This window comes from Lissotriton helveticus, chromosome 3_1 (genome assembly GCF_964261635.1).
Source record: "Lissotriton helveticus chromosome 3_1, aLisHel1.1, whole genome shotgun sequence".
Lineage (NCBI taxonomy): Eukaryota > Metazoa > Chordata > Amphibia > Caudata > Salamandridae > Lissotriton > Lissotriton helveticus.
In genome coordinates, this window is record NC_136061.1 from 1,068,001,313 (window position 1) to 1,068,021,800 (window position 20,488).

At 45.4% G+C, this 20,488-nt stretch overlaps 1 protein-coding gene across 1 annotated transcript in view; it reads left to right on the forward strand.

Moving 5' to 3' along the window:
* Window positions 1-20,488, forward strand: part of TTC21B (tetratricopeptide repeat domain 21B) — a 557,120-nt gene that overhangs the window by 24,747 nt on the left and 511,885 nt on the right. The gene's annotated exons all lie outside the window — the stretch shown is intronic.

Below are 20,488 nucleotides of genomic sequence, written 5' to 3' on the forward strand. Positions count from 1 at the left end.
CACACCACCAGCCGTCAGTGCAGGCTTTCACCAGGCACATACACCATCAGCCGTCAGTGCAGGCTTCCACCAGGCACACACACCACCAGCCGGCAGTGCACACTTCCACCAGGCACACACACTACCATCCATCAGTGCACAATTTCTGCAGACACACGCACCACCAGCCATCAGTGCACACATCAATTGTAAAGGCATCCACAATTAACTATTGTAACAATAGCAGTGGGGTGCACTTTACTTTTTAACATAATCATTTATAGCGCAGCATTCCACCATTGCTACAAAAATAAATACACATTTTTTTTGCCTACAATTTATAGACTTTTTTTTTGCAATTGGTGTGGCAATATTTAGCAATGCCAATAGCTCAAACTTAATTAATGCGAGACCTATTGCATTGTAAATGCTTGTTCTGTATGCAGCCCTGCATACAACAGAAAACAAAAAGTACTTATTTAAGACCCACTGCCCCTTTAAAAGTATCAGCGATTAAGTGTAAGAGTAATTAGCGATGAGCTGATTTTATGGCCAAAGGGATGAAGAGTCCCCTTGTTGCAGTGAACTGCAGACCTATCCTCCTTTCCTTGTTGATTTGATACAGAGCGGCTCAGATGACAGAGGCATTGAACCTTCTGCGTTCTTTTAATTTGTCTTTCTAGGATAACCCATAGACTGCTCTCTAGGTTTCTAGCCAACCTCTTGATATCACCTTTAAAGGAAATCCTTTAGTAATCCTGCTTGCTAATAAAATATATTTAGAGATCCCTAACAAAAGAATACTGCTTCTTAACCCCCTTTTAGGTCTGGCTGGAGACAACTTCAACATATACCAGAGCACTTACCTACACAAACAAGCTTTGGCAAAGCTGACTTACCTACACAAACAAGCTTTGGCAAAGCTGACGTTGTCTGACAGCTTCTTGACTGTCAGTGTTTGCTTTGCTATGTTTTTTGTATAGGAAGCTGCCTGTAGGCCCTGTCTCTGAAGGCAACTATATTCTGTGCAGATGTGCTCCTTGTTAAAGAGTAGAATGTTGTCACTTCAGTTGACGTTAGCCAATGGCTGAAGTGCAATATGCGATAGGGGCTGCGGAAAATTCAGCACCGCAGAATAATGGTAAAGAGGCCTCTCTGAAAATGCCAGTATAAGTATGTATGTATTCAGTATTAGTGAAAAAAAGGGGTCTTGGCTAACGTCAGAACTTGAGCCATTGGTTTGTTTTGGTCATCCCCCTTTAGCTGCTAGTTTTTGGGTCAGACATCGCGTGCAGAAAGTGCCATTCTCATTTTACCTCAGACCACGGGAGTGATACCTCACTGATGGGGCATAATACGTCCGAAACCTGTGTGGTTGCTTGTGGTCATTTCTGGAGATAGCCACATCTGGCTTTTAGGAATGGGCAATTCCTACGATTTGCATAAGGTTTACATCCGTCGAGGGCGGCACAGTGGGCAAAAATGATAGCTCAGTGGTTAGAGACTGTTTGCAAAAATTCCTTCCATCACCTTTTGTGTGTTTGACAAGGCAAATATCACTTGCCAGGCTCTTGATCTTAATAATCGAGATCAGTACGTAACGCTGAAAAATTGATATGACTGTTAGCTTTAAAATGGGTCTATTCACTGATCTATATATTTGTTTTACTTCAGCAGGGAGGAATGTTAACTATTACAGGGATATTTGTAGCCAAATAATTCGTTAGAGGCATTGGAGAAAATGCTCATTCTGCCTGTGAAATAGGGCACGAAGAAATGATAGATGCAGCATGACATTCGTTTGAGACAAAATCCAATTTCATTTATCATCTAGTCCTATTGAAATGTTGCCCCTCACTGTTCCTGCAAGGATAATGATGACTTAAGTAATTTGAGTAGCACTATTAATGTGAGAGAGGCTGTTAAGGGTTCTAACTGAAAATATGTGTACTGTCTGAATTATTTCAAGATAATAGCCTTATCTATGTGGTACGTTTGCATAAATTACACCCTATTTATTATTTGTTTAACCCAAAAAGCTGTCTTCTTCAAATTCTATTTTTGTGGTTCTATTTCCACATTTCGATGTTATACATTTTAATGTAGTCTAATGAACGAATGAAAAAAAAAACATGCTGGTAAAGAGGCAGTCACTCATGCAAATACTGAAAACATTAACTTGTGCCAGGAGCTCCGCCACTAGCGGCAGACAAAGTACGAAATGTTTGTCTAATGCTACAGAAAATCACTCATTATGTAAGATTATGACTAGGCACATTGCCCAGCAATTGGAATTAATGAATGTAGCTGTATAATACGTTGTGCTGTATATTTTCGTTGTCCAATTGTTATGGCTTTGAATAATTCCTGTTTTATTATCTGTTTCAATAACACTAAGCAAAGAATAGAAAAACATTTATGGAAAATTTCGATCTCCATTTTTTAGCTTTCCAGTTAAATTGTGCTATAAGCCATTTCCCACATCATGGTTAAGTCGCATTACATTTGAGAGAACAGTTTTGGTACTCGAGAGTGATAAACTTTCAGGATTATGATCTTCTTTGGCATGCATATGCACTTTTTGTCACTTTTGGGCGTTACATCAACTTTATCTGACAAGCCACTCACTGTAAGTTATAGGTGTTATTACCCAAATTAATAGCGCTCATTTTAGCCACCAGCTAAGGATAGACAACTCGTCTACTCTATTAGGATTGTAACTTGTGATCTTCAGATCACTGGCTGTTTTATAAGTGAAGTTCATCTCACTGAGCCCGCTGTGGTTTAGTGGATAGCATGCATTTATCTTCCACACTGGCATCATAGCAAGCATAGGGACTCTTGGCACTGACTGAAGCAGTTCTCTGGTCTTTTCTGACTGACCCCAGTACTGATAAGTGTGTGTGTGTGTGTGTGTGTCTGTGTGTGGGGGTGTGTCTGTGTGTGTGTGTGTGTGTGTGTGTATGCCACTGCCGTGTGTGGGAAAAAAACAAAGTTATGATGTCAGATAAGGTGTTGCAATTAAATATCTAATATATTGGACCAGTGAGAAATGGAATTGAAATGTTGTCCTTGGTCCAGTGAATTCCTAATGGTTTGTAGCAGGAATCTCAAATGTTCTATGAATTACATAGTACTAAGTACTCACAAAGGCAGATGGTCACGCCAGATCTTAGGAAAGGTTGGCGTCTTCCAACTTACTTGGAGGTCAACATTTCCCACATGTGATGACCACGTTCACCTTAAGGTGATGACTTCTGGGTTAAAGAGACCCCTGCTACTATCCAAATATTTAATTGTGTCCAGGCTGATATGAGCTTCATTTTCCATACCAGAAATTACCTTGCTGCTTTTCCATTTCTCAGTCCGGGCCACCACCTTGTACTTTCCGGAGAAGGTAACTTTAAATTTTTTTTTCAGAGAACCAACCAAATGGTCAAGGCCAGTAAGGTCCAGCTAGAGCAAGATTAATTTGTCTAGCTGATCCACTGTTGTGTTAGTTGAACAACACACTGAACACCTATTTAGTTATTGATGCGATGAGCCCCTGTTCAATCCCTCTGCAAAGTAATCCAGGGTGCAGCAGAACATGTATGTTCAAATACATGTTTTAGACCGTGACACTTGAGCACTTCTAGCTGAACTTATAGATGACTGAGAAGAATACTTGGAGAATTTTCAATAGGAAAAGTTTGGTAAAGGAACAAAAGTGAGTGACAGTTGAGCTGAAATGGTATGCTATAATTTATTCGAACAATTTTAGGCCCAGTTTATTTGGCAGTAACTTTACTGTCTAAAGAAACTAATCCCTTTTAGTGGCTCAGTCAGATAAAAACAGAGCACACAACCTCTGAGATGACTCGTATCGCCTCCATATACATGTCAATGAAGATGTTATGATGATAATGACATTTATAAAGCGCTTGGTTACACTATACTAGTGTGTCCCCGCGCTGCGGCACATTAAGCATAAAAACATCATTCTCAGGTCACCTCCCAGTCGGAGTATAGCATCAGAAAGCTACTCATTTGGAAAAAATGAAAGTTTTCAGCTTTTTACGGAAGGTCACCTCCGACGTCTCCATCCGAAGCCCCCACAGGAGTCTATTCCATTGCTAAGCTGCCACAAACCTAAAGGAGCACCCGCCCATCCTAACCGTCCTGACTCTAGGGACAGTAACCTGTCCCATCCCACTAGATCTTAATTGGCGGCAGGGGACATATGGACTCAAAAGATTATATAGGTATGCGGGCCCCTTCCTTTGTAGGATTCGATGGCACACACAGAGAGCTTTAAACTGGATTCGCTCCTTAATCGGCAGCCAATGAAAAGCGACTAACTCCTTCCTTAAAGATGCTCTCCTGGGCAGCGTCGGAACCAGGCGGGCTGCTGCGTTCTGTATATGCTGAAGCCTCTGTACACAGCTGACATTGGCCCCCAGGGAGAGCACATTCCCGTAGTCCAGCCTTGAAGTTACTAAGGCATGGACTATGGTCTTCCTAGCTCCAGTGGGCAAAATGCCCACGGTCTTGCGCAAACTACGCAAGATACCAAAACAAGTTCCTGCCACTCGCCTTGTCTGAAGCTCAAACGAGAGCTTGGGGTCCAACCACACCCCTAAGTTCTTAACTTGTTTACTATGAGCCGGGGCGGGACCCGTGGTCTGAGGCCACCACGCCGATGTCCACACAGAGGGTGCCTTACCAACAACCAAAACCTCTGTCTTACTCCCGTTCGATTTAAGGCAGTTCTCACCCATCCATACCGCCAGTTCTTGTATGCAGGAGTTAAAGTTGGAGACCGCCTTCTCATCCGACTGTGTTAAGGCCACCACCAGCTGCGTGTCATCAGCGTAAGACACTGCTTTGACCCCGTATCTTCCAGTAATGCCTGCCACTGGTGCAACATAAAGATTAAACAGGGTGGGGCTGAGGGTGGATCCTTGAGGCACCCCCTGATTAAGCATGATACACTTAGACCGATACGGTCCCTATGCCACCCGAAAGCTGCGATCCTGCAGAAAGGATTCCATCCATGCCAATGCCTTCCCACCCACCCCTCTATTCCTGAGACACTGGAGCAACGTACAATGAGCAACAGTGTCGAAGGCGGCACTCCGATCCAGTAAAATTAAGGCCGCCGTCTGACCCTCATCAATGTACTTCCGAATGGTCTCAGTGGAGAGGAGCAGAGCAGATTCCGTCGAATACAGTGCGCGAAAACCAGACTGAGTGGGGTGGAGAAGATCATGTTTATCAATATGAGAAGTTAGCTGGATGTTCACCTACTTCTCTGCAATTTTCGCAAAATAGGGGAGTAGCGAAATGGGACGTAAATGGGCTAACTGGTCCATGTTGACATTCAGCTTCTTCCTCAGTGCGAGGACCACTGCTTCCTTCCATCTTTTAGGTACCATGCCTGAGCTAAAAGAGAGCTCTAACAGATGTCTAATACTGGGTTCAAGAAGTTCCATACTACCTTTCAGCACCCTAGGCCTAGCAGGGTCACTGGGAGAACCCGACTTGATGTTACTGGCTATACTCATTAGGATCTCGGGATTAGGGGTGCTAAAAGTATCCAGAATATCTTCCCCCTTTAGATCAGTAGAAGCATCAGTCATAGCACACCCCTCCCACAGATTTCCCACTTTGATGGAAAGATACCAAAGATGGGTGAGTACAGCTTCCACCATGTCAAGGATGGGAAATGGGAACTTGTAATTGATCCACTCAGGCCGCTATGTGTGTCCTTCCTTTTTTTTCTTTTTTGTTTTTTGCATGCACACTTTTTTACATAAAGAATGATTATATTTTGCCGTGGCCCTCATGTTCTTCTTTATCTACAACAGCCCTTTTGCCACTTTATAAGCACACTGGTCTAGTAAGTGTAGCTTGGCACATGCCAGGTTTATATTATTTACCAGAGAATGTTTTTCTTTTTATTAACTTTTCACATCTGAAATTGATCCCTGTATCTGTGGGCAGTTGTCCCTGGTCCATGATGCCTATTTATTATCCTGGAGATAAATGTACATTTTCCACCATTTCCATGGAAGTGCGATTGACCTGCGCCTGCCTGCACAACCTTCGAACTAGACCTGAAGGGCAGTATGTAAAATACCATCACAAATTAAGTGTAGTGGAGGAGTGCATGTCTACATTGTGTCTTTCTCCTGGATAATTTCTCTGTGCTAGAGCAGGACTTTTTATGGTATATGCTTGTAACATTTTGGTACCTTTTATTAACTTTGCCTTTATGAATAAATCTGCCAACTTGTCCATGGACATTGTGCTGACACTGGAGGGTTAGAGAAGAGCCGCAAACTGAGAGAGACAAACTAACTATAAGGTCACCCCCTCCCCATCAAAAAAACAAGACAATAACCAGAACGACCTTAATAATTACAGACCTATAACTAACCTCCCTCTCCTTGCCAGAACCATTAAAAAATGTGGGCTCACACAACTCGACAACCACATTGAAAAATACAACTGGCACAACACCTCTCAATCTGGGTTCAGGTAAGGCTGCAGTACAGAGACTGCAATACTGAACATCATAGACGATTTACACAGATCTCTGGATGATGGTCAGGCCTGCCTCCTAGTCCTCCTGGACCTCTCGGCTGCCTTTAATACTGTTAACCATGACATTCTCCTAAATGCCTTCTCACAACGTGCAGGCATCAGGGGAACGGTCCTTCAATGGTTTGCTTCTTTCCTGAACCCACGATCCTAGCTAATCAAACCAAACAACTTGTAAGGAATTAGTTATTAACAATAAATTTCAACTGGCAGACCATATATGAATTGCACCTTAGAATGCGTTTAGACCGTTGAAGAAATGTTTCACATAGACAGATAACATGTAGGAAAAATGTGCTTATTTAAACGTATAAAAGAATCACTTTATAATAAATTTCAGCTTTGATAAAAGAATGTTTTCACATAGAAAAATAACACATGGGACAAATGTGCTTGCTTAAATGTATATGAAAATGACTTGAATTTTATTTGTGTACTAGGCTATCATTCTTAAATGAGCCACTTTAATTGGGCCCAAGCCTTTTTCTTTTAACTCTTGCTCATACCTATGCAGACGTTTATTTAGGACATTTTGCCTATCATGCTAAAAAAATTTGCTGACTCCAAGCTCATGTTTCCTTAGCTTCGAAGATGATGGCGAGTGTGGATGTGTGGCGCTAAGCTCCGTGTCCGGCTCGCCACAAAATCCTAAATATCTCCTGCATCTGCCTGCAATGCGTAGCGCTGTACACTGGGGTGCGCTTCTGGATTTCGCGACCACCCGGGACGCCAAAATCGGGCTGGAACAGTGGCCGTCACCATTGATTGGCCTCAAATTGGCTGTAAACCACGGGACTCAAGTGATGGCGGCCTGCCTGGTCGCATTTGAAATCGGTGACCATGGAGTGCGATGCCCTCCACAGGTGTGAGCTCAATGTCCGGTGAATACACTGTTGGTGACGCGCCTGTGGCGAGGGGATCATGCTCCTCGCCCGACCCAGGCGGACAGGGGTTCCCAGGACCTGCCTCTAAAGTTGCCTGTGAGGCGCAGGGGATAGTGTTTGTGCGGCTCGCGGTGTTCCCACTAGGAGTCTGACCAGACTCGGTGTCTGCGTTTACATGCTCCTCGTCAGCGATCTCTGGCATGGCAGCCTCAACGTGTGTTCCAGGAGGGTGAGTGCTTGTTGCGACAGACATGCACTCTGCCCGGGGCAAATCCATAGTCTGGAACCGCATAGCCCCCGTATTTCTGCTGGGCCTGTGAGACTGAAACACTGCAGTTGTCTCTACCCGTGTAGTGCCCGGAGCTGGCGGTGAGTTAGCCTTCCAGTCTGACCTCTCAAAGCTTGCCGCAACGCTCCTGAATCTCCGGCAATTAATACTCTACCTCCTTTCAGGCCCTGGACAACGGGCCGGAGGGGGTGACCGAGTATCTTGGCCTTGTGACTGATGGAACGGATGCAAGAGAGTTGAGCAGTGGGGCTGAGCCTGTTTGGACTGCCTATAGTCTGTTGTGATCCCCCTTGATTACAGGACCCTGTCAGCGGCTTATACCTCAGTTGCTTTACGTCTCGGATACCCACCACATTGGCCTACACTCCACAACTCCAGTGTAGTGTTATTAGTGGATGCCCCAGCGTTATACTTGCGTAAATGCTACAGCAAAGGACCGTTGTAGCATCACTAGTGGCGGACCATTTGACAAGTGTGCCTGGCAATCTATCAGACTGTACGCACCTACACCTTGCACTCTGTCTGGCCACGTCATGATACCACATCCCCACTCTAATAGATCGCAATCTACTAATCTCTGGTGTGACACCCCAACCTCCCCTCAGGGAGTCACCGTTGACAGGCAGGCTATTCTGTCACACAGCGTCACACGTGCAGATGATGAGATGTGGAAACCAGAACAGACCAAAAGCAGCCCCAGCCACCTAACATAACTACTATGGTTTCTTGAGGGCGGGGAGGGGGGGTAGACACCGAGCAGCCTGTGGCCTCGAACTCTGTCGATCATACCAATCATTCATACTGGTTTGATGAATTGTTGGCAGCGATACTAGATATCAAAACTACACTGGGCCATAAGATCGACTCTTTGCTTAGAAATGGGGTTTCTAAGGGAAGACCATAAAAAATTGAAAGACAGAGTGGAGGAATCCGAATCTACTCTAGCATCCTTGCGCCTCACGCTATCCACGGCAACAGATCAGATCAAATCCGTCCAACAGGAGGTGGAATACTTGAGGAGCTGTGCTGAGGATCAGGAAGGTAGGTCCCGCAGAAATAATGTCCGCATAGTAGGTCTACTGGAATGGGCAGAAGGCCACAACATGGAGCTATACTGTAGTCTTGGTTCTCCACGGATATCCTTAAGGGCAATTACTCAAAATTCTTCTCAGTGGAAAGGGTGCATAGTGTGCCGGGAGGTCCCCCACGCCCGGCCAATCCTCCCAGGCCAGTGGTAGCGAGACTGTTTAATGACCGCAATAGAGACTACATTCTCCAGGTAACCAGAGCCCGCAGCCCATGGCAAATTGGCAATGCAACGGTACACATTTATCTAGATTACATTCTGTCAGTGCAGCGCCGTAGATCCTCCTATCTGGAAGGATCATGAAATACAATATTCGCTGCAATATCCTGCCAAGCTACGTATACGATACAAGGACAGCAGCATCTTCTGCTCTTCTCCTTAAGAGGCCTGGTTCTGGATAGATCAGCATGGACACACACATGCCCCGCCTACCACCTCAGTGGTCCCCTGTCAGGCAAGGAAACTGGGAGGTCCACAAAGGGGTCGTGGCAAGAGCAGAGTACAGCTTCCAACTAAGGCCCAGCTAGCTAAAGAACGAGAATAAGCCATAAAGACGGCGGAACACATTGGCAGCCCCATGTCTCCTCCAAGATCCGAATCGGACACGGATGCGGCACTGGATCAAGCATTGCTTCGAACTGACTCAGAACACGCAGCATTGCGGGAGGGACGCCCAGTGGTCACCCCACAGACTGCAGAGGAACTCAGATGATTCCTTGGATGGAAACTTGAAAGGCTGCAGCGGAACATTCTATGTCCATCATCAACATAGGGGCTTGTACGCCTCTCTTTGTGTCTACTGCATATTGAAACTAAAGCACACTACAGGCTTGAACTGTACATGGCGGCCAACTTGCAGACGATGCACAAAATTGCTCTGCCCCACGAAAGAGCGATAAATGGGTGATATAGCATCTCTATGTTTCCTATTTTCTTTTGGTCTCCGCTTCTTTACACTCTATTCCTGGCTTAAGATCTCATTGAACATTAATTTTCTTCTTCCTTTTGCTGTTGTTTCTAGTTTGGATTAATTGCATTTTAGTGCAGATGGCCAATTGCCGGTTGGCAAGCCGGCCTGGGGTGGGGAGTTGGATATTTGTTTTATTCACTTTGATCTGTTTTTCTCCCTATGTCATGCATAATATGCAGGATGGCTATCAGTTTTGTTGCTACTGTGGTCTGGGGGGGGGTGGGGATTGGATGGGGAAATTGGTTGGCGAGGCCGATGTCCTGGACACATCTGCACCCACTCTCTTATTTATTTATTGATCAGTAGATGGTACGCAATGACTATATCTTATTGACCTGGAATGTTTGAGGATTGGCAGGTTGGCTAAATGCCACAAGGTCTACCAATATTCTTGCACGCACAAGATCTCGTTTGCATTAATACAAGAAACACATCTTAATACACAAACTCTCATGTCTCTCCGTAAACGTTGGAGGGGCACAGTCATAGGTACCACATACTCGGGATGTGCCAGGGGCACCCTCATATGGGTGGAACCGGCACCCCTTTGAAGATACTTCACACCCGGACTGACAGACAAGGCCTTAACGCAGTGTTTCCCAAACTTTTTTGACCTGTGGCTCCCTTGACCGAATTGGCAGTTGGCCCTGGCTCCCCACCATTTTTTTTCCGGTGGGGGAATGTAAGCCCAACCTCGGGAGTACTCTCAGTTGTCTCCCTGAAATTTATTAGGATGCGATTAAGGTATTATAATCATATTTGTAACAAAATAAAAATATAGCAGTTGTTTAATTAAAGGTTTAATATTGGTTTCAGTGAAATATGCTTTATCAAGTGTACCATGATTAGACAGATCAAAGCATTCCTGCCATCACCTTCTGTGAGTATGACACCTCCGAGCAGTCCAGGCATTTTAGCTAAAAGCTCTCGCTAGCCATGAGTTGCGAGAAATACTCAGCATAATGTTGTCAATAACATGGAGAAAAATACGGAGGGAACACTGAACTGTTTTCACTGAGGCTGAAAGGGAAACAGGGTATTGCAGTTATTACATGCTTCCTGCCTGGCCTTGACTGAGGGTCAGACTGGGGTCGGGAAATGAATCCTGGCTGCAATGTGGCCTATTTCTAAAGCGAATTTGCCCCCTTGGAATTTCTGTTTTACAAAGTGCAGGAACAGCAGCCAGCATATAAATATATGGGCTGTGTGAAGTTGTAGGAATATTTGAAATCTTTATCTTGACTGGAGTGAAAATGTCACTGTGTTTTCCCCCCTACATAAATTTTGTTCCGCATGAAGCTTTACTGCGCCATAAATGTCATTCATATGCACCTGTTTGCTTAAATTGTTCTGCGAGGAGCCTACATTTTCATTAAGATGCACTCCTGTTTTCCGACGAGACTGTGGGCCACCGCACATTTATTTGTAGCTGAAGTTAAGGCTTAACGCAATTTTAGAAGGTCTCTTAGATGGCTTCCCAATAACACTGGTTTCCCTATATGCCCCAAACTCGGGACAAGCTACTTTTTTCTGTCAATCACACCGTCTTTACTCACTGACCCCACGGCACCAACATTCTGGGGCGGAGATTACCACGGCAGCGTGCATGACCTTACCCTTGACCGCTCGCCCCCTCCACTTATGGGGGCACACTCCATTAAACTAACACAAGATATGAAGGACTGGACTGTTAATATGCAACTACACAAAGTTTGGCATAGTAAGCATCCTGCGTTGCATACTTATTCACACTATTCCACGAGCTATGACCTCCACATGAGGATTGATGCAATATATTACAATATAATACTTGGTGCGCGCAATATCAGCTCATAGTCCGCTGCAGCTTTCGTGGGGAACGCAGAGGGCCAGGACACCGACCTGGTGTCTTCCCCTCGTAGGAGTCAATGATGCAGCGTGCTGTGCCTCCCTATTGCTATCCATTACCTCATATTTTCAAAGTAATACGGGCACTGCCTCAAATGTGGGCATAGAATGGGACACATTTAAGTCTGTTCTTCGTGGACATGCCATTAAGACAGCCTATGGCTCCCGTATTTGGCTCACGACAGAACTCCAGAAACATGAGTTGGAAATACAAAGATGCAAGCGACTCTCCCCCCACAGAACCCCATATTAGCCCTTCGATAGTCGAGGCTTGCCTGGCATACCAAGAGACATTAGACAATCTTTGTATGCTGGAATACAAACAATACATTGCCCGACAACATGCCGAAGGGGAAAAAGGTGGCAAAAAGCTAGCATGGCTATTAAAATCTGACACTTCACAACCCCCCCATCACGGCGATATATACCTCTGTGTGCTGCTTACTGAAGACCCACGAAGCGAATAATGACTCCATCCATGATTATTATACCTCTCTTTGCAAAGCCCCCAGTACTGGCGATCTCCCTTTTATTCAGCAGTTCTTATCACATGTCCAACTCCAGCAAGTAACACAACCTCAGTACGGCTTGCTTGAAGACTCTATCACTACAGATGAAATCTCTGAAGCCATCAAACAATTGGCAACAGGTAAAACCCGGGGGGCGGATTTGCCATCGGAATTTTATTCAGCTTACTCCGAACAACTTAATCCTCGGCTAACCACTATGTATGAAGAAGTATTTGAAAGGGGAGAACTCCCGCCCTCCCTGCGAGAGGGGTCACTGGTCATTCTGCCCAAACCTGGCATAGACCCACTTCGAATGGCCTTGTATTAACTGCTGCATGCAGATTATAACATTTTAGGTAAATTATTAGCCAATAGGCTAATAGAAGCAATGCCCATGCTGATACATGAAGACCAGAAGTGTTTTATCCTGGGGATAAACACCGGCCAAACTTGCGCCGCCTTTTAAACTGTCAGACTGAGCCCGTACAGAACTTGATAAACCTTGGATAGCATCTTTAGACATTGAGAAGGCATATAATACCTTGAATGGCAATATTTTAATAGCTGTGTTGTCTGGTTTCGGCATTGGCCCTAACTTTCTGAGATGGGTACGTATATTATATATAAAACCACAGGCTAGGGTAAAGACTGGTCTCATCATTTCCCCGTTGTTCGTAATAGAGCGCGGCACAAGGCCGGGCTGCCTCCTTTCGCCCATTTTATTTGCATTGGCCATTGAGCCCTTGGCATGTAAGTTACGCCAACACGCTCTTGATTGGGGCATATATGTGGACAAGCGGTGGCACATAGTGTCTCTGTACGCAGATGATACCTTAATTTATCTACGTGGCCAGATAACCGTCCTCCAAGAATTAATGTAATGGACCTGCTGGACGACCATGCCCAGGTCTCGGGCCTATGGGTTAACTGGTCCAAGTCAGCAGTGTTTCCAATGAAACCGCTTTCAGTGGACCAGAGACAAGCCATGCCTCGCACTCTGTTGGAATGGGCGTTCAACGCTTTCAAATATTTAGGAGTTCAACTCTACCACTCTTGTACAGATATAATAGACGGTAACCTAGGCAGAGCAATCATTAGGGCTTGGGCAGCCCTTCCATTCTGGCTGACTTTACCCTTGTCCCCTATGGGACGAGTTGCCTATTCTAAAATGCTTCTACTCCCTCGGCTCTTTTGTACTTTTTCTCTACTCTTCCTCATAGACTGCCGCACAGGTCATTTAAAGACATGGAATCACTCCTTGTCTCCCTTATGTGGGGGGTGGGGGGATTCTAGGTCTCTGGTGGCACATTGTAAATTGTATCTGCCTCTGTCTGACGGAGGCTTGGGGGCGCCAAATTATGAACATTATTACGCTGCAGCACAACTCCAGTGGCCAATGAGGTGGTTCACAAGTAGTAATCTCACCGAGCTGGCCACTTGGGCTCTAACATTGAGACAACCAGCTGTATTGGAATGGCTCTCAGGATCTACTACCATACTGCAGAAAAAACAAGGTAATATGCTAATGCTGGCAGCAAGTCCAAATTTGTTACCCAGAAGCCAACCTACACCATATGCTGCCAGTCAGCCACTCGCCGTCTTACCGGGCTCATATACCTGTCATAGGCGTCCGGAGCTTGAGTCCTGGAGAGCAGTGGGGTTGGACATCTGGGGTGACTTGTTTGTAGACTCGCAACTACAAGACTTTGCATGTTTAGTGGATGACTTCTGGATTCCACAAGGGATGTTCCTACTCCACGCATTGCTATCCCAACAGTTCCTCCAGCCATGGGGCAATGCCCAAGCTAACCTGCCATGTCTGTCATTGCAAACTCTATTGACACATGGACAGGGAAAAAAATGCTGTAACAGCAATTTATAACTCTCTTAGACTCGACTTTACGCCTCTATTGGCACCATTGCGTATTTACTGGGACTCAGCATTGTTGGAAGCCGGAGTCCCAGTCCCGCATTACTGTCATTAAGTGCGAGACCCAGGGCTCCCCACTCAACGGTAGGCTAAGTAAGGACACTCTTTGAGATAGCCCTGCTCACCCCCCTAGTAGCTTGGCACGAGCAGCCAGGCCTATCTCCAAGGCCTGAGTGTACAGTATGTACAACCACGCCCACAGCAACCCCCTGGTGACACCACAAATGGACTCCACACAAGTTTGATAGAAAAGAGTATAAACTTTATACAGAAAGATATACGATCAGACCACACGATACAAAAGCCAACATAGAATAAAGGGCAATATTTGTCCCGGCTGGCTGGTAGGTTCAAATCCCAACCACTGCTTTCAAAATGCTATGCTGGTCGCAATGCTAGAATCACACAAGTTGCAATGGACAAACAATAGTGCACTGTGGAATGACACAATCCTGTGCAGGGCAAAGGAGAAATAATACAATGCGTAACAATACACCCTGGTACCTTGCAATGGGAGATAATGCAATGCTTACCTCTACAATCATGTACTGCGCAATGAAGGAATAATGCAATGCATCACACCCCAATCACGTACTTTGCAATGAAGAAATAATGCAATGCGGGCCGCTACAATCATGTACTTTGCAATTAAAGACTAATGCAATGCGTAACTACAATCATGTACTTTGTAATGAAGAAATAATGCAATGCGGGCCATGAAAATCCTGTACTTTGCAATAGAGAAATAATGCAATGCGTAACTCTGCAATCGTGTACTTCGTTATGCAGAAATAATGTCAGGTGTCATAAGACAGTCTGTCAGTTCGTTAGCAGCAATATTGGCAATGTGTATTACGACGATCAGCCGCTTCGATAACAGTTTCCCCTCACACGTATTAACAATGACAAAGTACAGCTTCTTACTCGGGCCCCAGTACTGCCACTCCTTTTGTAAGTATGGGCCCCAATCTGAGCCGAAGAAAAGGCTCACGTTGTCCAAAGGACTGAGAGGCCGAGAAAGTGTCCCTCCGAGCCTTCACCACACCCAGGTAGTGATTCACGTTACCTGGGGTGCAACCCCACTCTCCTCTCCTCCTTCAGCGAACTGGGCCTTCGGTGCAGAACTTTCTGAATGGGCCTCAGTGGCTCGGCCTGGCAGCTCAGCTCCTCTGGGGCTGCTGGTCTGGGCCGCGACTGTTCGGAAGGTCTCCAGCGGCCGCACGCCCCTGAGATTACTTTTACTCCGGGTGCACGTTCACCACCGCACTCTCCGGGTCTCTTCTGGCACAAAGCCACACACACAACACTGATGGGACTCCATGTCGACTCCGAGTGCAGGCTCACCATGCACTCCTTCCTGCAGTCTCAGTTGGCTCCAAGACACGCACAACGCACTGCAGTGACTCACTTTCTTCCTGTGCACAAGATGATCAGCCGATCACCTCCACAGTCCCAAGTTGCACTAAAGCACGCCCACTGCTTCACTAAGACTTACTCCAGCTCCGGTGCCCCGATATCCAGGCGCTCTTCACCAATGCCTTCGGCCGCACCACGACACGCTCACCGTGTCCGAGCCTCACTACTCCTCCGGTGCACTCGATGACCAGGTGCTCTTTACCAACGCATCTGATGCACACCGACAGGCACCCTGCGCGTCCGAGACTCACTCCACTTCCGATGCACATGTTGGTCAGGCGCTCCTCACCAATGCCTCCTGTGCACCACGACACGCACCCTGCGCGTCCGAGACCCACTTCACCTTTGATGCACACGTTGACCAGGTGCTCTTCACCAATGCCTCCTGTGCACCACGACATGCACCCAGCGCGTCCGAGTCTCACTCTTCCTTCGTGTGTCCAAGATCACAGGTCACAACATCTGAGGGTCTCAAGCTGCCACAACATGCGCCCACCGCGCCGCTTGAAACCTCTCCAGAAAGTTTTATGTTCATCGGTTTCCAAACAGGGAGCCAGCTCACCTTGGGCCCTTGGGGTAACAAGACACAGCACAAAGCACAGTCTTTGTCAAGCGGGAGGACCCAGCGCATCAAGCACAGTCCCAACAGCCTTTTCCTTGGTTAAAACAGCAAACTGCAGACCAGCCCCAGCTCACGAAGCACAGATTGGTCTTTCCCGAGCCGTCTCTTCAGTTGTTCCTTCCTTAGCAGAGTTTCCTCTTGACCACGAAATGGGTCTAAGCCTTTCCAGTCTCAATCCATTTCTGTTCCATTCCAACGTTCAGGTGTCTCAGCTCTCATAGTTATACCCCTAAATGTCTTTGAAGTTCGTTGTGCTCAGGGATCCCTGACCCCTGCCTAAATAAGTTCTGGGTGTCTCCCTCCCAGTGTCACCTTTCTCCCTTTGTTACTGGGGGTCTGGATCCTTAATCACTCGGCAGGAGACGGGTCAATTGTTTTATCGCAGCAACCCAGGCCTCTTCACCTCCTGGGGCTCCTCTTTGCCTAATCTCCAGATGCAGATCAGCCTGGTGCCTTCTCAACCCCTCCCTGGGGTCAAGACCTTCCCTGGCTCCTCTCACCTCTCAGATCCAGACAGTCTATCTACATTCAGCAGAGACTGACAGAAATGCCTAAAGCACAAAACTCCGCCACTTTCTAAAAGAGTGGTTTCTGAACACACAGTGACAAAACCACTTTCATAGAAAGATTTGTTATGACACTGTGAGTTCATACATACTAAACTTCACCTCTCCATTATAAACTTTGTGGAAACTAGGCTACCAAAACACAATACCCAGCCCTCCCCCCGATTCTGTCCCACGGGCAGACTGGCCTTTCACCTGTGCAAACGAAATGGAGTGTTTTTCACTGTCACTACATAACACACACCTCAGTATCTGTCCTGCCTTTTACTTACACTGCACCCTGCCCAGGGGTTACCCGGGACCTACCACAGGGGTGCCCAATATGTATGCAAAAGACAAAGTAAGGCAGGAAAAGTGGTTGCACTTATCAGGACAACATGATAACTTAGCAAACTGCGCGCAGGCCCTACACTGCACTCCTGAGTTCCCTTCTCTGTGCACCTTTGCATTACTAGCCCTGGCACACACAGTGCACTTCACTAAGGACTTTACTAGTAAGGCAAACATAGCCAACCAATTACCATGACACTTTACATAGGAAACACTTGTACTTTGACACTGATCAGCAGTGGCAAAGTACCCAAAGCATCTAAAAACAAAGGAGGTAGAGGCAAAAAGTCATGGGTAATCACACCAAGATATGCCAGGTCTAACGTGCATTGTCAATCAATATTACCAATAAACAATGGGCACAATGTATTAGTTACCCTAAAATCATATCGACGAATGCCAGGCTGAAGTATGAGCAATTTAATTATGTACACTACACATATTTAACGTCACGCAGACTGGCACACATGTACACTACTTCCGCTGATGTGTGCTCTAGGTGCCTAGCTTCGGAGGCAACGTTTCCTCATATGGTATGGACTTACTCTCGCATCCGGACATATTGGAATGAGGTGGCGGCGACATTAACGGAGGCAGCGGACACCCTAATAACAGCTCAGGGCCCCAATTTCCAGCTTGAAATTCCGAAGTGCAATGCCTCGTGTAAGAACCTCAATACATTTTTAGATTTGGCTCTGGGTCTGGCAAAACGCAAAATAGCTATGTCCTGGAGATCGCAAATTGGCCCCAACACATGATGATGTCTTCTGGACCTCCACAGGGCACTAGTGGCAGAGTATGCAACGCAAGCAATCAATACACCACGTACACCTTCACAAATTAACCATATACAATGGCGAGGGTACTTGACGTTCATAGAAACTAAACTGTCTATGACAAACATAACTCCATTGTGGAGCACGCCCTCGCCCTGCACTTCCAGCATGCCATATTGCCACATGGATACATATACAGCACGTCCCCATAGTCCGTATATCTATGCCCAGTTACGGCCTAGACCAAATTATATACACAATTACGTGGGTTGTGAGTTTCCCCCACTTCTTTCCTCCCCTCCCCATACCACTCACAAACACATACGGTGAGTTACTTGGATCTGGCCGTTGGTGCTTGGATCACCAACGGCCAGTTCCAAGCACAAACACAAGACAGACGAGATTGAATAACTCCGAGCACTTAGCAGTTTACTTGTTGTATATTGTAACCTTATTTTTAGAGTTAATGGCATAAAATATAAATACTGCTTTAAGCCTATTGTATATGATACTGCCTAGTACCCCACCAGAGCTGCTCTAGTAATTATTGTTGAAATGCTATGCATAACATAATTTCCAAAAGTAAAACACTTGTATAACTTGCTGAAAATCAATAAAGAATATTTAGGAATATTTTTTTTCCTTAGCTTCATCATACCATATTAGATCATCTATATACCAATTAACTTTGCTGTGAATCCATAATGAATAGACTGTTATAATGGCCAATAATTTAGATATACTTTATGCATGCTCTACTAGAACATCATTGATATATTTTTTTAGAGCATTTCACTATTCACGATAGACACTGAACTCAGCTTTTAACTTTGGTAAGAAGCTTCTCATGAGAACTTTTTTCCATGTTTCTAGTATATGGCAACAGTGTTTTAATATATAACGGCGTGAAGGTTTATGGTAGGAATCGGGAAACGAAGCAATGGATGTTGACAACACCATGGATGAGCGATATCGGACACCTACCAAGTTGTGTGATTTTATATTATGTTCCTAGTGAGTTAGAGAGGAGATCCTGCTTTCTGACCTCTGAGACCAAGTTGGAAGAGACTCTTTATGACTCTGCTACGGGAGAGTTGCTCTTTCCATTTTTGCCCTTTAACGACAGCTATTGCTAAAGGTGACTTTTTTCTTCTTTCTTTATTCTGATCAATGCTACTTCAATGATCATTCCTATATCACTGATCTTTTGACAGTTGCTACTGCAGCTTTAGGTACCTTAGCTGAGTTTGCAGAATGTTTCATTATGGAAAGTTAAGTTCCAGTCTTTAACTATGCTCCGAAATCTTGCTCTTTTCTGAAAGGTACCCTTCATGGGTTTCTCTGTGTAGGGTAGATTAGGCTCTTTAGCTAGTTAGTGTCAATTGTTTTCTGGAAACTCTGATTTGACTTATGTTGTCATTAGTCCACATTTTACTCAATATTTCTGTATACTGGACTAATCTGAATAACGATGCCAAAACCATAGTAATCCTTTAAGATAAATAAAGGTTTGAAAATGTATTCAACTTCTCATCATTGACTGAATATTAAGGATCTGGCAGTTGCTGATATATGCATGACTTGTTTGGTTCCAGCTCCATTCGTACTATGGGGCAAAGGCCCATCTGACCTGTCAAGAGACATCTGGATTTCCAAAGGTCAATATGTGTAAGTTGGGATGTTTAGTCCTAAATACCATTCGGCCAATCCTTTAGGCGCTAACAAACTCTACCTCAAAAGCAGCACCAGTCTCACAAGGTGTCCCTCGAGTCAATCCTGTCTCCTGCCCTATTCAACTCTATATGGAGCCCTTTGCAATGATCATGAAACAAGCCAGAATTGCCTATCATCTCTATGCAGATGACACCCAACTCTACATGAGAATCTCATCAGTTAAAGACATCCAGCACCTAAATAACACTCTCTTCACGGTCCAGTCCTGGTTGACCAGCAACCACCTTAAGCTCAACCCCAACAAAACTGAACTCCTCTTCATACAACCAAAAGAACTTGTTTCCCGTGGATATCTGGCTTAACAACCTCATTGGATTAAACTGCAAACTATCCAACTCCAGCGCTGTCAAACCTTTGGGGATTACACTCAACAGTCACCTGAACATGAAAGAGCATATTAATGCACCCACTTAAGGTGCCTTCTGTTCATTGAAACACCTTTAAGTCAAACCCTTCATCCCCAACGAAGACCTAAAAACTGTAGTTCAGTCCTTAGTTCTCTCCAAGCTGGACTACGGTAACGCAACGCTCACAGGCGCCCCAAATATGCACAGCCCCTTTGAAAGCTACACTCCATGCAGCGGCTAGACTACTGTGCAGGAAGAGTTGCTTCGACCACATCACCCTCACTCTCAAGAAACTCCTCTGGCTGCCAGTAGAGGCAAGTTCTATACTCAAGACTGTTTGTGTAACTCACAAAGCTCTCTACATGGAAAAATTAGTCCACCTCACAAATAAACTTGAAAAAGCCGGTCAAAAGAGACTTTTTTTGAAGCTCTTTATTCCCCCCAAATTTAGGAAGGAAAAATCTTGCACTTGCTCCTTCTCCGAGAACGCTCCCAGAGTCTGGAACTCGCTGCCCCAGGATTTGCATGGCAATCAATTATTCCCCCTCTTCAGGAAGAAAATTAAACTCCTCAACAG